The 17,328-nt window shown below is 42.8% G+C and overlaps 1 protein-coding gene and 1 non-coding gene across 2 annotated transcripts in view; one reads left to right on the top strand and one right to left on the bottom strand.

The window, feature by feature from the left end:
- Positions 1-17,328, bottom strand: part of RASGEF1A (RasGEF domain family member 1A) — a 211,593-nt gene that overhangs the window by 192,684 nt on the left and 1,581 nt on the right. The window lies entirely within an intron of this gene.
- TRNAA-UGC (transfer RNA alanine (anticodon UGC)) lies at positions 13,513-13,599 on the top strand. Its single transcript has one exon. It is a non-coding gene; the product is annotated as a tRNA-Ala (tRNA).

The raw sequence follows: 17,328 nt of genomic DNA, 5'->3' as shown, positions 1-17,328 counted from the left end.
CAAACAAATGTGCAATAATTAAGTAAAAAATATACATACATTGTAGAAAAAGAGTCACAATGTTGCTTGCTTGCTTCCCACTCCCACTCTCTCTAGCAAAGCCAGAAAACTCTAAGCGAAAAGTCCAATGCTGCTGAAACATTTCCTGACTACTAAAATATCCTAAGAGTTGTAAGGAGATGTGGCCTTCAAGGAAACGGCTCGGAGCATGTTCAGAACAGATGCTAGTGAATCTGCCACATCAGCAGACCACCTACTGTTATATCTGGATTGACCTCATGACTACAGGAGGGAGCGAGAACCTGCACAATTAGCAAACAGTCCTAGTAACACTTTTAGAATGGAACTGTCTGAGTGGTACAGAGAGCTGGCTGGCCAGAGACCAGGAGATTGACAGAAATGTCTCTAAGACAGAGTTAGCATATTTAAATTCCTCAATAAACACACAAAACGTAACCGGCTGTACTTTTGAATAAATAAGGTATACTATTCATTGTATCAATTTGTAGATTTCAACAGAAGTCTCATAAAGTTCAATGGAAAAAGCAGAAGACCCAATGGATCATCTAGTCAGTTCATGCATAAGGTCCATACATGTATAAGTATCTATTCCACCTGTCTTGTTCAAAGAGTCCAATAATCCACATGAAGGGTTGTTACAGTTCCACAAAATCCTTTCACAGAGTCTAAGACAAGGCTTTCCGGAATATTAGCCTTGTTTCTCCATCCTAGGCTTCATCAGTAGAACAGTCTCATATGTAATATTACAGGATAGTGGATCTTATAGCATAGTAATGGTTGCAGTCTGTAACAACCCTTCATGTGGATTATTGGACTCTTTGAACAAGACAGGTGGAATAGATACTTATACATGTATGGACCTTATGCATGAACTGACTAGAGAATGAACTGATCCACTGGGTCTTCTGCTTTTTTCGTTGAACTTTATGAGACTTCTGTTGATATCTACAAATTGATACAATGAATACTATACCTTATTTATTCAAAAGTACAGCCGGTTACGTTTTGTGTGTTTATTGAGTATGTTCCACGTAACCACAGGTTTGTTGCTGTTGTTTTGCGAATATTTAAATTCCTGACACCTGCAATGTTGTTGAGCTTTACTGGGGAAACCTCCCCCCCCAAATAGTGGTTTTAAGCTTTTCTGGAGCTGTTTCTGCTGCTTTCCCCACGTTTGACATTCTCCTTGGCAGGTTTGTGCCCCAATACGAGAGCCTCTACTGGGGGATATTTGAACCAGGGGTTCAAGCGATGTTAGGTCCTGAGTATTTTCAAATGTCTGTGTCAAGGCATGCTGTCAAACTCCAAGCAAACAGCATTTGGCTTCTCCACCATCACACTATTAACTCTTAATACATTATGATAAAACAAGTGTCTTGATTTTTCTCTATGATTTGTTATGGAGTACGTTAGTCTTTCTCGTTATGCTTTACAGATTAATTCCTACTTAAGCAAGGCTTCCTCCTCTCCTTCCTAATTTTGAGATGATCTCTACAAATGCTAATTTCTAACGCTGTGAAGTAGATGTCTGTAAGATTTAGCTTTTTCCACTTGGCAGCTGCCTTGGACGTTTATTGAAAGTAATTAAATTAGGCACTGCTTAATGCAACTGAATATAACAAATGGCTTTCTATCATATTGAGTGCCCAGAGGTGAAGACTAGTTGGTCTAAACTGTCCTGCAAAAGGTCTTGCTTATTAGCATTGCAAATCATGTAAAATATGAGAGTACTCCTTAATAGGGATGCCATGCATATACATAATTTTTTAATCATATTGTAAAAGTGCGTACTTGCTGTTAAGGTATAAGTTTCCTACATAGATAGTGGCATTAAGTATATTTTTGGGGGATCTTAAATAAATATATATGGGTGCGAACATGCGGTTGTTTGAATCTGCCTTTTTGCTGATACTGCTAAGAGCTCTGAAAAAGGCAAATATTGGATTTTTACAAAAGGATGTACAACATGATGCACAACACTGAATCAGACCCAGAGCTGGCGCTACTGTGAGGTACACTGAGGCGATTGCCTCAGGCGGTGGGATCTTGCCGACATCCAGAAGTGGCAGATCCCACCTCTGTTATTGCTGCTGCCAAGCCCACCCACTGCCATCTCTGCTGAGCTCTCATTGCTACTCACTTCTCAGGTGATGTGTGTGGGGGGGGTGTGCCTGCAGTGACACCAGAATTCAGTGGGCACCTCCTGCCCCCACCCCCACCACCAGAGGAGAGATTGAGGCAGCCAGAGGCGGAGCTAGCTGCTCCAGCACCCGGGGGCAGGGCCATGGGGGCAGGGCAAGCATCCCGGGGGCGGGGCGAGCATCTCAGGGGGTGAGCCACCCATGGGGCCCCTCTTCCTGGGGGGGGGGGGAGAGCTGCGCCACTTTGCCAGCAGACTTCCTCCCTTCCCTCTTCGTTTTGATAGCTTGGGGGAGGCTTCCCCCACCCCCAGAGAGCAGCCTGGGAGTGGAGGGGGGGGCAATAGCGCACCACCTGCTACTCCCAAGCCTCCTCATAGCTGTCAAAATGAAGAGTGAAGGGGGAAAGCCCCCGGCAATGCGGCGCAGCTCCGCCCCTTCCCCCGACAGCTCGGGGTAGGCTTGGGAGTTGCGGGCAGGCAGTGCGCTGAATGTCACCCCCCTCAGTGATGACACCTGGGGCAGCCCGCCCCCACCGCCCTCCTTCCTCCGTCCCTGTGAGTGGCAAGACCCTGGCTTTGGTGGTAGTGGAGGGAGGTGGCAACTTCCTGTTGTGCCTCAGGTGCTGAAATGGGATGCTCTGCCCCTGATCGGAGCTTTCTTACAATGAGAGGGCACTTTTATGCAACAAAGATGCCAGTTTTAATCATAAAAAAATATTCCATATGTTTCATTTTCATATATGGGAAGGCAGAAATCGCCTGGTTGCTGTCTGTGACTAATTTGTCCAGCTGCGGTTAAGGTGGACAACTGAGAACATTTGTTTCATGTGGCAAGATGCCTGACCTACATATGAGCAATTTTAGCAAAGGACATCAGTACAGTGCAGAATTCTAGATTAGTAGAACCTGCCCTCCCCCTCTCTCCCTCCCTCTTTCGGCTTGATCAGCAGAACTTTGTATCAGTCTTTGCATCTCTGTTGACCTAATTCTGGCAAGCTTAATGCCTCCAGTGTCTAAACTATTCTCTGCCCCTAGTATAGTTGTTGTGAGTAACTTTGTGTTGTGAATTGAAATGTAGTAACTGATATTTTGCCTCTCTTTGAAACTTACGACTCAGAGCTGGGAAAGGAGTTTGCTATTCTAAAGCTGCTTGTGTTTAATTTTTTTTTTTAAAAAAATAACTGTTAAAAAAGTATTACACTATAGAAGATAGATAAATACAGCAAAATAATAATAATAATAATAATAATACAGGAAAAAATCACCTCAAATACAATGTAGAAAAAGAATACCTCAAAAATTTTGATTGACCATTTAACTGGTTCAGTAGTTTGAAAAAAAGTCAAATTTTAAGGGGGAACTGTCAGATGCTGTACCCTCATGTAGCCTGACCAGTTTAATCAGTTATGTGACGTTCCAGATTTTCAAGTAATATCTGCTTTTGGTGCCATTTTTCTGTTTCATAGTAGTTTTCAACAATGTAACCATTAATTTATTTGTGGGCATTTCAGTATTGCTTCAGCTAGGTCATGCAAATAACTTAAACATACCACCTTGAGTTTAGTAAAGTCATCTGACCACTTGGACTCTCCAAGAAAAAGTCATCCTGTCATATGACCAATAACTTCTATTATTTTTGGTGAAAGCTCATATTATTTCTCTCTCACACACACATACACACACACACTGGGCAGAAGTCTTCATTCAGCATCCCACACATCCAAAATTTAACATTAATGTGTTACATACAGTTGGTTTTAGAATAGCAGCTGTGATGATTTTCAACTAGTTTTCGCACAGCTACCAAGAAAAGCAAAATAGAGTCTACTTGTTATATTTAAAATAACTGGCTTACCACCTGGACTGTTGGCTCCCAGTGGAGTATGAACAATTAGTGGTACAAATATTTGGTAAAACTAGACCTCTAACTCAGTTTCACTGGAAATCCAGGAAGAATTTGCTTGGAATTGGCTTGTGGAATGCAAGGAAGCTTGAATCTCATTTGTAGCTTAAGGCTTTTCAACAGCGTGGATGTTGTGTAATACTTTAGACCGTGAGCTGGGAAATCCATTTCACATCTGGAAGGTACAGGCACTTCAGGTTTACCTCTTCATTGTAATATGGAGATATGGCTGGCCCACCTTAAAGAGCCATTGTAAGGACTGCTACTGAATTAGGTAAAGTGGTTTGAGTATTTAGACTTATATAAATGGAGATTTATTTCCATGATATTAGCTTGCTCAGGATAAAGGCTTGGGGCATGTGGTTAATTTGGGATACTTCCAAGCAAGTTTATTGGGTGGAACAGAGCCACTGCGCTTATCCTTCTAGCAGGTGGGTCTCTTTTGCTTTCAGAAGGGAGAAAGGGAGGGGCAAGGCGGTAGGAAGGTTGATGCAGTGCAAGCGCAGAGGCAAGGAGCACTGGAATGGCTCCGCCAGTGCTTCTGCACTGCACTGACCTCCCTGCTGGCTCAGCTCTCTCACTCCTGGTAAGCAACAGCAAATCTGTCTCACGGAAAACTAGTATAGAAGCTGTGTTCTACCCAGCAAGTTGCTTTCTCTTCTAAGTCTGCCAACAACAACAAAAAAGTCACCTTGTTACAATAGTTGTTACTTCCAGCTGACCTAGCAGAAACCTGGAGAAGCCAGCGGCTGTAAAACAGGCTTGTGAGGGGTTCCCAGCTGTGCAAGAATGAGGGGACCCCCAGCAGATGAAGCAGTAAGGTAAATAACTAAGGAGATAGGCAAGTTAAGCAGCTCTCCAAGTTTAGCCACAGGGAGGGCAGTTAAACTCCCACACCCATAACTTTCCAAGGAAGCAAGTGCAATAAACAAAAACAGTTATGAAGGTAAAAAACCAGAAAGGTGTGTATACAGTGTATTGCACAGAGTGCCACACGAAATACTATTTATCACTGGGCAGAAATGAATGAAGTGGAATGAGCTCTTGCTTCCTGGAGAGCAAGTTCCTTCCCTTGAGGCCACAGGAGCTAATCTGGAGAGACAGAGTAGCTTGTGGATGAGGCCTTCAGGAATGCAATTGCAGCATCCTGCTCCCAGCATGAAGAGTTCCTCTGCTGTCCTGAAGGATGCAGGTCTCGGGGAAGGAAGGTGCCAGTTTGCAAAAGAGGGAAATGAACCCTTAAAAGACGCACATTCCTTGGGGGTCAAACTGATACCCTGTTGCATTAAGGATATGCCTCCAAAGGATAGGGGCTTGCAGTCATGGACGATTCAATAAACACAGAGACCTGGGCTCCTGGCGGGCATCTGAACCACTTGATAAATTGTTATCTTGGTGTGAAGGCTGTGGATGTCACCCTTCATCTAGATTGACTGCTAGATTGTGCTGTCAGGAGAGTCAGCTGTCTAGATGAATGTAGGAAATGTAGTTGCACAGTTTTGGAAGCATAATGTAGGTTGCTGGCTAGAAAACTGAAATCCAGGACTTTTAAGGTAGTTTTCTCAGAATTGCTACCTGTTCCAAGTCCAGGGCCAGCTAGACAGTCGGGGCTAAGGGGTCTCAATGCACAGATAAGATCTCAGTCTTGGGGAGAGATGTCTGTATTTGTGAGATGCTAGGAACCATTATGGGACAAGACAGGCCCGTACAGTGCAGTTTCAGCTGTAGAATACTTAGTTCTGCCACAATCACAAGAGAAAACAATTTTGGCACTGTGTTCTTCAATCATCCCTCTGCAGGCACGAGCCTTCAGACACATTAGTTATCCAAGTGTGAAAGTTTGTGTGAGTGCCATACTTCAATTGCTCCATTCATGTTGGATTTTCTCTGTCCTGAGACAGAGTTGTGTCACCCAAACACTTCTCCGTAGCAAAACTGACATGCAAATCACTTGCTATTCAAATGTGACATTGGCATGGATCTTAAGACACCCTGAAGCAATTCTTATTAGCTGTGGGCAATCTTGCAAACTTTTAGTTACGCTTGCCCAATGTTTCACTCATGGGGCAAAGAAAATTGTTCGTAGAATTAGTGTGTGTGAGAGAGATTCAACACTTCAATGTGCCATCTCTTTTTGGACTAAGGAACACTTGAGCTCATGCACTTATCATGCTGCGTATCAATACACAGCTTCATATTTAGTGCTACAGATCAAGCAATTGAGTAAAATATGCTTTGCTCTGCACATTATTTCTTTATTTACTGTTTTTCTCTTAGCTCCCCTTTTTGCCCTCACACTAAGAACACAAGAAGAGCCCTTTGGGATTGGAACCAAAAGCCCATATAACCAAGCATCCCATTCCCAAATTGGGCAAACAAGGCATATTCTTTCTTCTCCTCTGCTTCCCAAATCAGTTCCTCTCTTGTGATCATTTTGGGATAAATCAATGGGAAAAGAAATGCTGCAGATTGTGGAATACAGTGGCGAGGAAGACAGAGAAAGAAACAGGTCTTGCCCCCTCCCCCTCCCCAGCCATGAACTGTAAATCCTTCAACAGGGTTTCACTTGGGTATTATCCTCTCTGGGTCCCTCTGTTTCATAAGACAGCTTTTCATTTGCAGAGTCCTGTACAGTGTGCAGGCGTCGTATGAGGCCCCAGGGAACCTCACACACTCTTCCTGGGAAGATGGTTCTGAAAGCAGATTTTTAAATTTACATTTGGAGGAGTAACATGCCGAAGCTTTTGCTTAATGTGAAAGCTTAAAGGTATATATACACCCCCAAGTTACTGTGTTGGTGCACCTTTTTATAAAGAAGAATAAATGGTAAGTCAGTCAAATAATTGCACGTTAATGATGCAGGCAGGAATTCCTAGTTTATTTTATTACAGAAGGCGATGGTGGCATCGAACATTGAGTCTCAGTGCCTCTGTAAGTCCCTGATTTAAAGTAACTCATAACTTTCTCAACAAATACATTTTGGGTTGCGATTTTCCATGCTTGGCTAGGGCGAATGAATTGGAAAGCTTGAGCAAAATCAATTTCACTGTGTTAAGGTCCGGAGCATAGAGTGCTCTTCACACACACACACACACAGAGAGAGAGAGAGAGAGAGAGAAAGAGAGAGAGAGAGAGAGAGAGAGAGATCCTGTGTGTGTTCTGATCAGAAACTGTAATTCATAAGTCTAAGTTCTGAATATATATATATATATATATATATATATATATATATATACAGTATATATATATATATACAGTATATATATATATGGAATGCATCGTGCTTAAAAAAATCAGTATTTTTTGTTCATTTGAATATCAAACTTAATCAGCTTTAAAAATCCATTTATTCTACACTTCACAAGATTTCAAAAGAATAGAACAGTAGTGAAGACAAATAATTGACAATTAAGTAATGAAAAGCAGAGTGTGATTGTAATAGTAGGAGAAGATAATGTGAGACAATGCAGAAAACCTGAACAAAACCCACAAAGGCATGGATAACGTTAGTGGGTGGGAGATGGTTCAGAGAAAGGTAAGTGATGCTCTTATGATGAGGTTTCAAAGTAGAATGAATCCTTTTAATTAACTTTCTTTGAATGAATTGATTTCCCTTCTTTCTGTTTAATTTGCTAGTTTTACATTTGCAGTCGTTCTAGTGGGGGAGCTTTTTTATTTCCATTTTTAAAGATACTGTTTAATGTGTGCCGTGTCATTGTTTCTACAGAATCCAAATAGGCAAATTCCGCAAACCTGGTTGCTGCCAGGCTAAAATGAAAGGGGGGGGGTGCCGAGTGTTGGAGAAGCATAGTGGCTACGTTGATTGAGAGCTGGGAAGTGCCTGATACACACCTCCCTGTGGTCACGAACGCATTCTCACAAAGGTGCGAAACAATTTGAGCACCCCTGGAAAGTGTTGTACAAATGAGGATCATCACTTGACTGGCTAGCAGAATTATTAAAAAATGGAAGCTGGAACTGAGACGGCAGTTCTGCATCAAATTCTGCTCGAAAAGTTCTGATGCAGAAGCAGCCTGCCCGCTGTGGCAGAGCCACAATTCTAACCTCCCAGCAGTAGCAGCGTGACTGCCACTTACCCAGAGTGGGAGGGGCAAGGCATCAGTTGGAGAAGTTGAAGTTATGCAGATACATTGGCAGGAGTGTTGGATCGGCTCTGCCCATGCATGCACTGCTGCCAGAGGACTAATGTTACGGGAAAGCCACTTCTTCTCTAGTGTATTTCTTTGTTGTTTGCCCTAGGCTTCACTGGGAGCAGTGGAGAACCTTGGGGTCTCACATTTCAATGGCACCCTGTGCAACGCCAAAATTCGATACCCCTCCGACCTCTTGCACTCCATTCTAAATCATTGTAGCTGTGTTCCCTGTGGCGCCCCCGAGACTCTGCAACCAGTGCGACCAAACTGGGTTGTGCTCCCCTCAATCTGCCTCTGCTGGGAGGAAATGTGGGGTCAAAAATTTGTAAATAAAAGGTGGGCATCTTGAAGTTTGCCATGCTTTTGACAAATCCTGACTCTGGGATTTCATTTGTCACATTATACAGCTGTGCAGTTACCTTCTTTCATTAGTTCAACCCTAACCGACTTCCTCGTACACCCTGGCGGAAGCAAGTGTTCCACTTGAACATCCTGAGACACATGCCTCCTCACAGTCTGGAGTACCTGAGTGAGCAGAGAAAGGAGGGAGTGATGACCTCTGAGCCCATCAAGTTCCTTGCCTGCCCCTCTGAGTTCTGTCTTGAAGTCAGATGATACTTGGGCATTAGAGACCCGTTTTGTTCTAGCATTTCTGGTCAACAAAGGAACAACAACACATGACAACACCGGTGCTTTAATGATCAACATCCAGGAATTGAGTGGCTCCTGAAAAGGAAGCACATGGGTGGGATTGCCAGCCAATCATCCTGGCAGGCCTCCCATGTCTTGGACAAGCGTCTTGATAGGCAACAGTTGCAGTGTTGCTCATGGGTCCATCTCCATGGTGGGAACCTCTTCAACCGTTGCACAGCGGTCATGAAGCTTGCAAGGATGGCGGAACTGGCCTGGAGCCAAGTAGGTTACCAACCACATGGCGGAACAGCTGGGGTCACCCTGGTCACTCCTGCTGGTAGTAGGAGAGGTCTCTCTCCTGACTAGAATAGAACAGGCCATGAGGTGGATCCTGTACCTATGAGAAATCGACCTATGAAGAGCAAGGACAGACAGAGTGTATGAAATAAGCAGCAGCTTGGAACACATAGTCCCTGAATAGTTTTTGCTTTATTTAAGTTAACGCAGCATTTCAATATAAATTAAACTCCAAGTGGTAGTAAATATTAGAAGAAGAAATTGTGACATATGAGTGCTTTAGTCAGTTCTCAGACCTCAGCCTCCCTTGGAGGGAAGGGGAACTGACTGTGAACGTTCTCCCCATTTGGGGAATGTAGCAAAATACTATGCGTTAGGTAACAGATTGTTTTGCTGCATGCATCCAGACTGTGATTCTGCATGCTCATAACTATTTGACCAGCAGTGGCAGAGGTTGGAACAGAGGTGACCAGTTTGGTTCAGTCACACTGGGCATGGAGCCTAGAGGGTGCCACAACTATGATATAGAATGGAAGACGAGAGGTGGAGGGTACTGAATTTTGGTGTCACACAGGGGAACTGCTGAAATTTGAGACCCCAAGGTCCACCATTGGTTGGAAAGCGGTATCTAGCAACCGTCAACAAAGAACCACAGAGACGTGTGTGTGGCATACACTACTGCACACTGTTGGGAATGGTGGTAAAGTGTGCTTTCACAATATAGTGCAGACTAGGGTTTGAAGGAGCTGTAAGTTTTGGTTCCCTCAGTTTCTCTTTTTCCCAATCATCAATTCGCTTACCCACATTTCTGCAGCAAGTTGTGCTTTAAACAACAACAGCAAAACAAACAAACCATCAGCAAGTTTAGTGTGGATTTCTCCTAAACAAGCTTTGTATTCAGTTATGACTTGGGCACACATTTTTGCAAGCAGCTTCTCCTTTTTTTTTTTTTCTTTTGCATGTAACTTCCATCAATATATATTTATTTCCATGCATACTTCTATGTACTGTATGCAATTTTGCAAACACTGGTTGGAGAACTCCATTTCAAAATTCAAATATGGACAAAGTTTGAAAGAAGCCTGTTTCAGTTCTCCTTTTTTTTTCAGAAAGTGCAAAATTGATAGGTTTGCCTTTGAATACAAACTGAATCAAATTTCTCCTCCATCCCTAGTTCAGACAAAACATGATATTCACATGTAACCAAGGAGGTGGGAAATAAACCAATTGCAGCAGTTAACTACATTACAGAATATGCCCCTTTGTCCATTGTTTACCTCTGTATGGTGCTCTGTCCTGGTGTTGCCTGTTGGTGGAGTGGGTTTCGGGTTGTTGTGTCCTGGGTCCTGAGGCAAGATACCTGTCAGAGTTCTAAGCAGAAAAGTTTTAGCAATGTGCCCAAGTTCCCCTGTGTCTTCCCAAGACAGGCTGTTTGTGCAAAGTTCTTTCTTTGTGTGCAAAATGGCTTTTCTGCATAGTTTCCCATCAGCCCCTGTGAACTCTGATTGAATTTTACATGAGGCCAGAGAGGGAGAGAGATCCATGCTGTGTGCTCTGTCATCTGCGTTATGTACCTATCAGGCTATGGTCTGTTGTGTTTTCATGATGGAGTATCTCCTCTGATGTCACAGTGGCCCCTTAACTATGTCACCGTCCTTCTGTTTGACATTGGCTTACCTGTGCTGAGGAAAGGACTTTGAAATGTTGAGATGTCTAAGGTCTGTGGGCAACCAATCATAGAATTGTAGAGTTGGAAGGGACCCTGAGGATCATGTAGTCCAGGGTTTCCCAAACTTGAGTTTCCAACAGTTTTTGAACTACAATTCCCACCATCCCTGACCACTGGTCTTGTAGCTAGGGATGATGGGAGTTGTAGTCCAGCAACAGCTGGAGACCCAAGTTTGGGAAACTCTGACCTAGTCCAACCCCTTACAATGTGGGAATATGCAGCTGTCAATCCCTCTTATCTGTGCCAGGATCCTGTGGGCTTTTGAATGGCACATGGATGATGCCATATTTGTTAAACAATCTCAGAGTGAATTAGGCTCACTTTATACATATGTATGGCAAGGCCATATTGCTGACTTATTGTCCACTTCTCTTCTGAGTCAAATGGAGCTGAAGAATGGCATGAAATGGAGATACAGAGGTGTCAAAGTTAACTTTAGAATTCAGAGCCAAAGTGTGGGAGAACATTTCTGGTAGCATTGAAAAGATGACTTTAGTGATTGACACGAAAGGCTCAGCAGTATTTGCCAATTCAGGAAGCACTTCCCTCACTCTGAATTGCCTTCAGTCGTCCTTAGCAATATCATCACATAGCGAAAGCTGATTTACACAGAGTTGTGACATCATTTTCTTTCACTGCATAACTGGTGGTTTCCACATGATTTCTATATACTGTTGGATTTCTCTTTCTGGATCATAAAATTGTCCTCTGTTTCACCTAGATGCTTCTTGGATGATGGATGCTTAAGCTATATTTGCTACCCAACAGATGCTTGATTAATAAAGCACCCTTGAGAAAGACCCTTGCTAATAATTAAAAGGAATGTGTGATGGATGCTAGATACTATTTGCATATTTGCTTGATGAACATAATCTCTGTACTTGTCCAAGATCAGATTTAATTCAATTACAATTGTACTGTTTGGTGCATCTTCAATCAGAGTGGAGGACAAATTGATGGGGAAGTTTATAAACTCTTTGGAATTTATTCATCTTCCTATGTAAATTATTCAGAATTTTAAGCTGTGCCTTCTTGGATAATAGCTGAATGTAGAGAACCAGGGTTTAGAATTCTGAACATATTTAGCTTAACTTCTAAGAAGTGAACAAATGCAATGTTTTAGAATGCAGTGATGTTTCTGAGATTTGTCAAAAGGGAGCACAAAGAAGGGGTGCTTCAACTGTTCTGAATTTTGGATTATTCCTGTTTGCTTCATTTTCTCAGTTCACGGTTATGCACCAAATACTAGAGAAAATGGAATGGATATACAACCAATAGTACACAGTCATTTTTCACTGAATTAAATAGTATTGGCCAATTTGGGGAAGGAATGGAGGCATACTGAGTACAGAACTGATAGTTCTGGATATTAACAAATTGGAAGGAAGGGTCTGAAATGGCTGCTTACTTCCCTTGTGGTGAGCGGTGGTTGCTGCCCAACGCAGCACCTCCTCCATCAGCCCAGATGCGACACCCCACTTTGTCTGTGCGCATCCCCCTCAGCTGCCATGGAGGCTCATGGGTTCCTGCCAAACCTGTTTTCAAATTGGGCCAATCTGTGGCAGCCTGGGGGGGGCATGGCTGGGCCTGCAGACCTGAGTCTGCAGGCTTCACTCAGGTCTGCCCGCCTGCTATATACCCTGGCCAACACTGTACTCCTCATCCAGTCAGCCAGGAGCATCAGCCACCCTTTCCCTCCCTGCTTTAATTTCTTAATTTCTTGCTGCTTTAACCATTTTTTTTCTTTTCAGCTAGAAGGGCTTTGATTTGGTCTGGTGACGGTTGCCGTATTCGGGGCTGGGAAGGATTTCCCCCTGCTCTGCAGGTTTTGCCTTCCCCTTAGCAAGGGGAAGGCAAGGGCTACCACAAATGTGTGGATTTACTGTTTGCTGTTTAATTACTGCATTAACATCACATAATTAGTAATTGCACAGCTATTTACCGGAGCACACAAACATTTTATGTATACTTCTAAAACTTGGCAGGGATGGGGATTAAAAGCCAACAGTGCAATCCTATACATGCCTACTCAGAAGCAAGCCCCATTCAGGTTCAATGGGTTTATCCCCAAGTAAACTGTAGCTTGAGTTTCTCTAGGCTTTTCTAGTAGGGAACATCCTCCAAAAACCAAGTCCTAAATTATTTTAGCTGTCAGTTTCTGTATTTGTAGTTCTATAAGATGTTTCTAAACTGCACCAACCAAAACTCAGTTGCATTCCTAATGTAGCCACGTCACGGATTTCTTTGGTGAGATTAAGCCACTTTCTGTCTTTATTTCCAACCTTTCTCCTACTATATCCTACAAATGAGCCCCACTCCCCCTTTTTACTTTAGGACACATATCTGACATTATTACTGAGTTTTCCATCATGACCCAAAGATCTCTTTTTCTGGTAGGCAGAGCAGTGGTGTAGCGCGAGTTGCCAGTGGCCGGGGCTGCACAGAGGGGTGGGTGGGAGGAAGGGAAACGGACACAGTACGCATGCACATTCAACTGCCTCTCTGCTGCCTTGCCCCCCCCCCCCCGCCACTAGCTGGAAAGCCCAGTCAACAATGCATCCCCACCTGTACTGCCGGCCACTACTGCATTTAAGTACCTGGCTAAGCTTCATACTTTGCCAAATCAGCTTCTTGCTACTTGGGGAAGGGCTTTAGCTCAGTGGTAGAGCATCTGCCTTGCAAGCAGGAGGTCCTGGGTTCAATCCCCGGTATCTCCAGGTAGGGAGAGACTGCTATCTGCTGCTGTTTGCTACTGCTCCAGGGGTGGTGTTCCCCATTTCATTTCACTTTTAATTTGTATGCTGCTTTTCTATACTACTATACACAAGGTGGTTGACAGCAACAAAATATGCAACAAAGGACATGCTCCTTACAATAATCTGATCCAATACAAAAAGTCATAATAAAACGTAACTTTAAAATGGAACGACTTATATCGGATAAAGTAATATTCAAGAATCTATTAGGATATAATAGTACACAATAAAAGTTAACTCTCAAAACATCAGCAAATAATAAACAGAAATACTCTCTTAACAATTGCAATAAAGAATTACTAATTGCAATAAAGAATTGCAATAAAGAATTACTAAGTCTCAATGCACAAAATACTGCAATATATGCAAAGTCATGTAAAAGGATCAATTTGAGAAACAAAGACACACAGCTTATAAGATTATTATTATTATTTTTAAAAAAATCCCTGCTTCTGCTGTTCTTAAAGTCATGGCCTGGGAGAGGCTAATTGCTCAGACCTCAGATTGGCTGGAATGGGACAGCCCCCCTCTGTCGTCAGGAGTAATGAGTATTGTAGAGACAGGTTGCTTCTGGTTCTATCTCTCAAACTTTCTTGCACTGTTTTTCTAGTTTCACAGTTCCTCTCTTTCCAGCCACTACTTTTACATTATTTACCAAGGTGATTGAGGAGAAAAATGGGGAAGTGGCCCAGACTGTTGTGTGGGAGAATGGAGCCCTTCACAAGCCTCTTGCAAAGAGAAGCTCTTCTTTTACATACCCTTCTCAAAATGTTGATGCATAATATCAAATAAGGTTTGACAACAACAGTTTATCCATCTTGACAAAGAGAAAACAAATCCTCCAGTTCGGTAGCACTTAAGGCTAGATGCTGTGCTATCTCTAGTTAGAAGTAATAGCTGGCATTGTCTCTTTCTGTTATAGATCTATCACTCGCAGAGTGTAACAGTACAACCCAATGCATGTCTACTCAGAACTAACTCCCATTGAGTTCAATGGGACTTGCTTGCAGGTTAATTGAATAGGATTGGTGCCTTAGCATGGTAGCTTTTTTCCCCTCTAGGGTTCATCTCCTTGGGAACAGGGCAACACAAACATAGGATTGCACGAGTGATGTCTTATTGGAACATGATTTCTTCCCTTGGTTGCCAAGTTACAAATGAACTGTTATCTCATTGAATCGCATACATTTCAATAGACCCTGTTTTTCCAGCTAAAGAGAAGCACGGGGAGAACAGCTGATAGCACACAGATAAGTATCAAACTCATTTATGAATGGGTTTCATATTGTATTCACTGGCAAACAGGATCAGACACTGCCATTTACACTGAAGACTTGTTCAAACCATCAAAATGGAACTGAAGCAATTGATGGAACTCTTGCAAGCTATAATTTGCTCCCCACATTTTTTTTAAGGACAAAAATAAAACAAAACCAACCAGCCTAGATATTAATAGGTGCTTCAGAGCAACGCACCATCAAACTGTAATCTTCCTTGTCAAACCAAACCTCTGCATACACATTTCTTATTGATCCTGTTGAATATGGAAAATAGTGATGGCAATTGGAGGTGTGACATTTATCAGATGAATGCTCCAAATGACAAAACACAGTTATGAACCAATACTTTCACTGTGGGAGGGGAAAATACAGAAAAGGAAACTCAAATTTGGAGAATGATCTGAGTGCAATGCTGTTACAGCTGTGTGGGTCTCTTTCTGGTCAGTGCCTGGATAGGAGACTTGCAAGGAGCCATGTCAAAGCTGTTGGGAGCTTCCTAAACTGACAGCAGGAGATATATACATATGAAATAAACAGTTGCTTTTCTCTAAAACATCTACAGTTACTACATAAGTCCTTCTTCTGTAGCGTGTATTGCCTATAAATCCTATTTCTGGACTTCTCTGAGATATCCTGTTGGATACTGTGGGCAGCAAGATGCTGGATTAATTGAAACCTTGGCAAGCCCATTTTTAAACCTCTGTGACTCGGGGTCTGCATGTTCATTTAAGGCCTAAGGTCTGGTCTCATCTGGAAGGATGAAGGATCCTTATGTAGGATCACTTACCCTATGTAATTAGGATGCATATGCTTTTTGTGTTTTTTCTTGGCAATCGACTTCACATCACTGGCTGCTATGGGTATCAGCAAGGGAACACACAATGTAATGAGAACACAACATGGAATGGAGTATCCTGCATAGCAAAGGCAGTAGAGAGAACTTGACGCAGGCATGCTGCTTTCTGTTGCAGCCCATGTTTCTCATAAGACCATTCACCCTTCTTGGCGGGTGCTGCTGTGGGCCACTGTTCCCTCTCCGATCAGATGGGGGAGGCCCCTTGACTGCTTTCCAAGCAGCAAAGGAGGTCCCTGCGTCAAGCTTGCTGCCTGGGAAGAGGATCCAGCCCACTCACTCAATTGGCCAATCGCAAGGGAACAAAGGGGGTGATTGTGGGCCACTCCCCAGGCATTTAAGGAGGACCCATGGTTTGCCTTGGCAGCCACTCCTTTGCTGGATCTGCTACTCCTGGGATCTCTTTGTTGGATTGTCAGTCTTGTCATTGGACCTTGACACAAACACCAGATGTCATATCTAATTATTCATGGAATTTGGGTGGTCCACAGGTTGGGGATGCAACGTGTACTTCTGAATCTACTAGACAAGACTGAAGCAATGTGCTTGGGAGAAGATGGAGAGGGAAGGCCACATGCTGCTGGTTTGGTTTCAGCTGTCCCTGCTGACAGGTCTCCAGCCTTGGGGCTCTCCTGGACGCATTGCTCTGCCTAGAACCCCAGGTTTCTGCAGGGGACAAGCAAGTATTTCCCTGATGTAATCTAGTTATGGAGATTATGCCTCTTTTTATAAGAATTTATTATAACCTTGAAACTATAGACTACTGTAATATACTCCATGTGTTTTTTCTTCTTAAGGACTTCAGGAGATCCTTCATCCACTTTGAAGGTCTACGGTGTCTCTTTTAACAAGGTTGGATTGTTTTTTAAATAAAATACCACAAACTTCTCCTCTGGCTTCCTGCAGCCTAGCAGGCACAATTCAATGCCTAGTATTCATTTCTAGAGCTCTAAGAATATTGGGTATAATATCATGAAGAGACTGTCTCATCCCCGATAACCCATTATAATGCCAGTGGTCAATAGAGAATGTACTGTTGGGAATAGAGTCTGCACGACATGCTAGCATGCAAGCTTTCTTTTTGATTGTTCTGTAAATTGTAGAATTTTCTTCTCTTGGGGTGTCATCCCAGCATGGAATACTTTCTTGAAAGTTTTAGAAAACTTAAAAACAAAGAAAAACAAAGCTGGCTTGGGTGGATGGAGCAAGGCAAGTTAGAGTCGAGCATGAGATCTATTATAGCACATTTTCAATACATGCTTCAGTGCAGATGGCTTAACTACTATTAGCCACTATGAGACTATGAAATAAGGTGGGCTTCACTTTTAAAAGATTTTGAGGTAGATGTAATTAAACTTCTTGAATAGCAATATCATTTTCTAAGAACATACAAAGCATTGGATCATTAAAAAAATAAGCACAGTTTAAGCAATTAAATATAATGCGTTACAGATGAGTTTCAGTCGCAGTGTTTATGAGTCTTCTCTAGGACTCAGAAGTGTGGGTGTGTTGCTATGCCTGAGGGCACAAGGGATGTGTTACTGCCATCTTTACCCCTAGTG

Source organism: Podarcis muralis, chromosome 6, assembly GCF_964188315.1.
Source record: "Podarcis muralis chromosome 6, rPodMur119.hap1.1, whole genome shotgun sequence".
Taxonomy (NCBI): Eukaryota; Metazoa; Chordata; class Lepidosauria; order Squamata; family Lacertidae; genus Podarcis; species Podarcis muralis.
The sequence above is the reverse complement of the archived record's forward strand: the minus strand, read 5'-3'. Positions and strand labels throughout refer to the sequence as shown.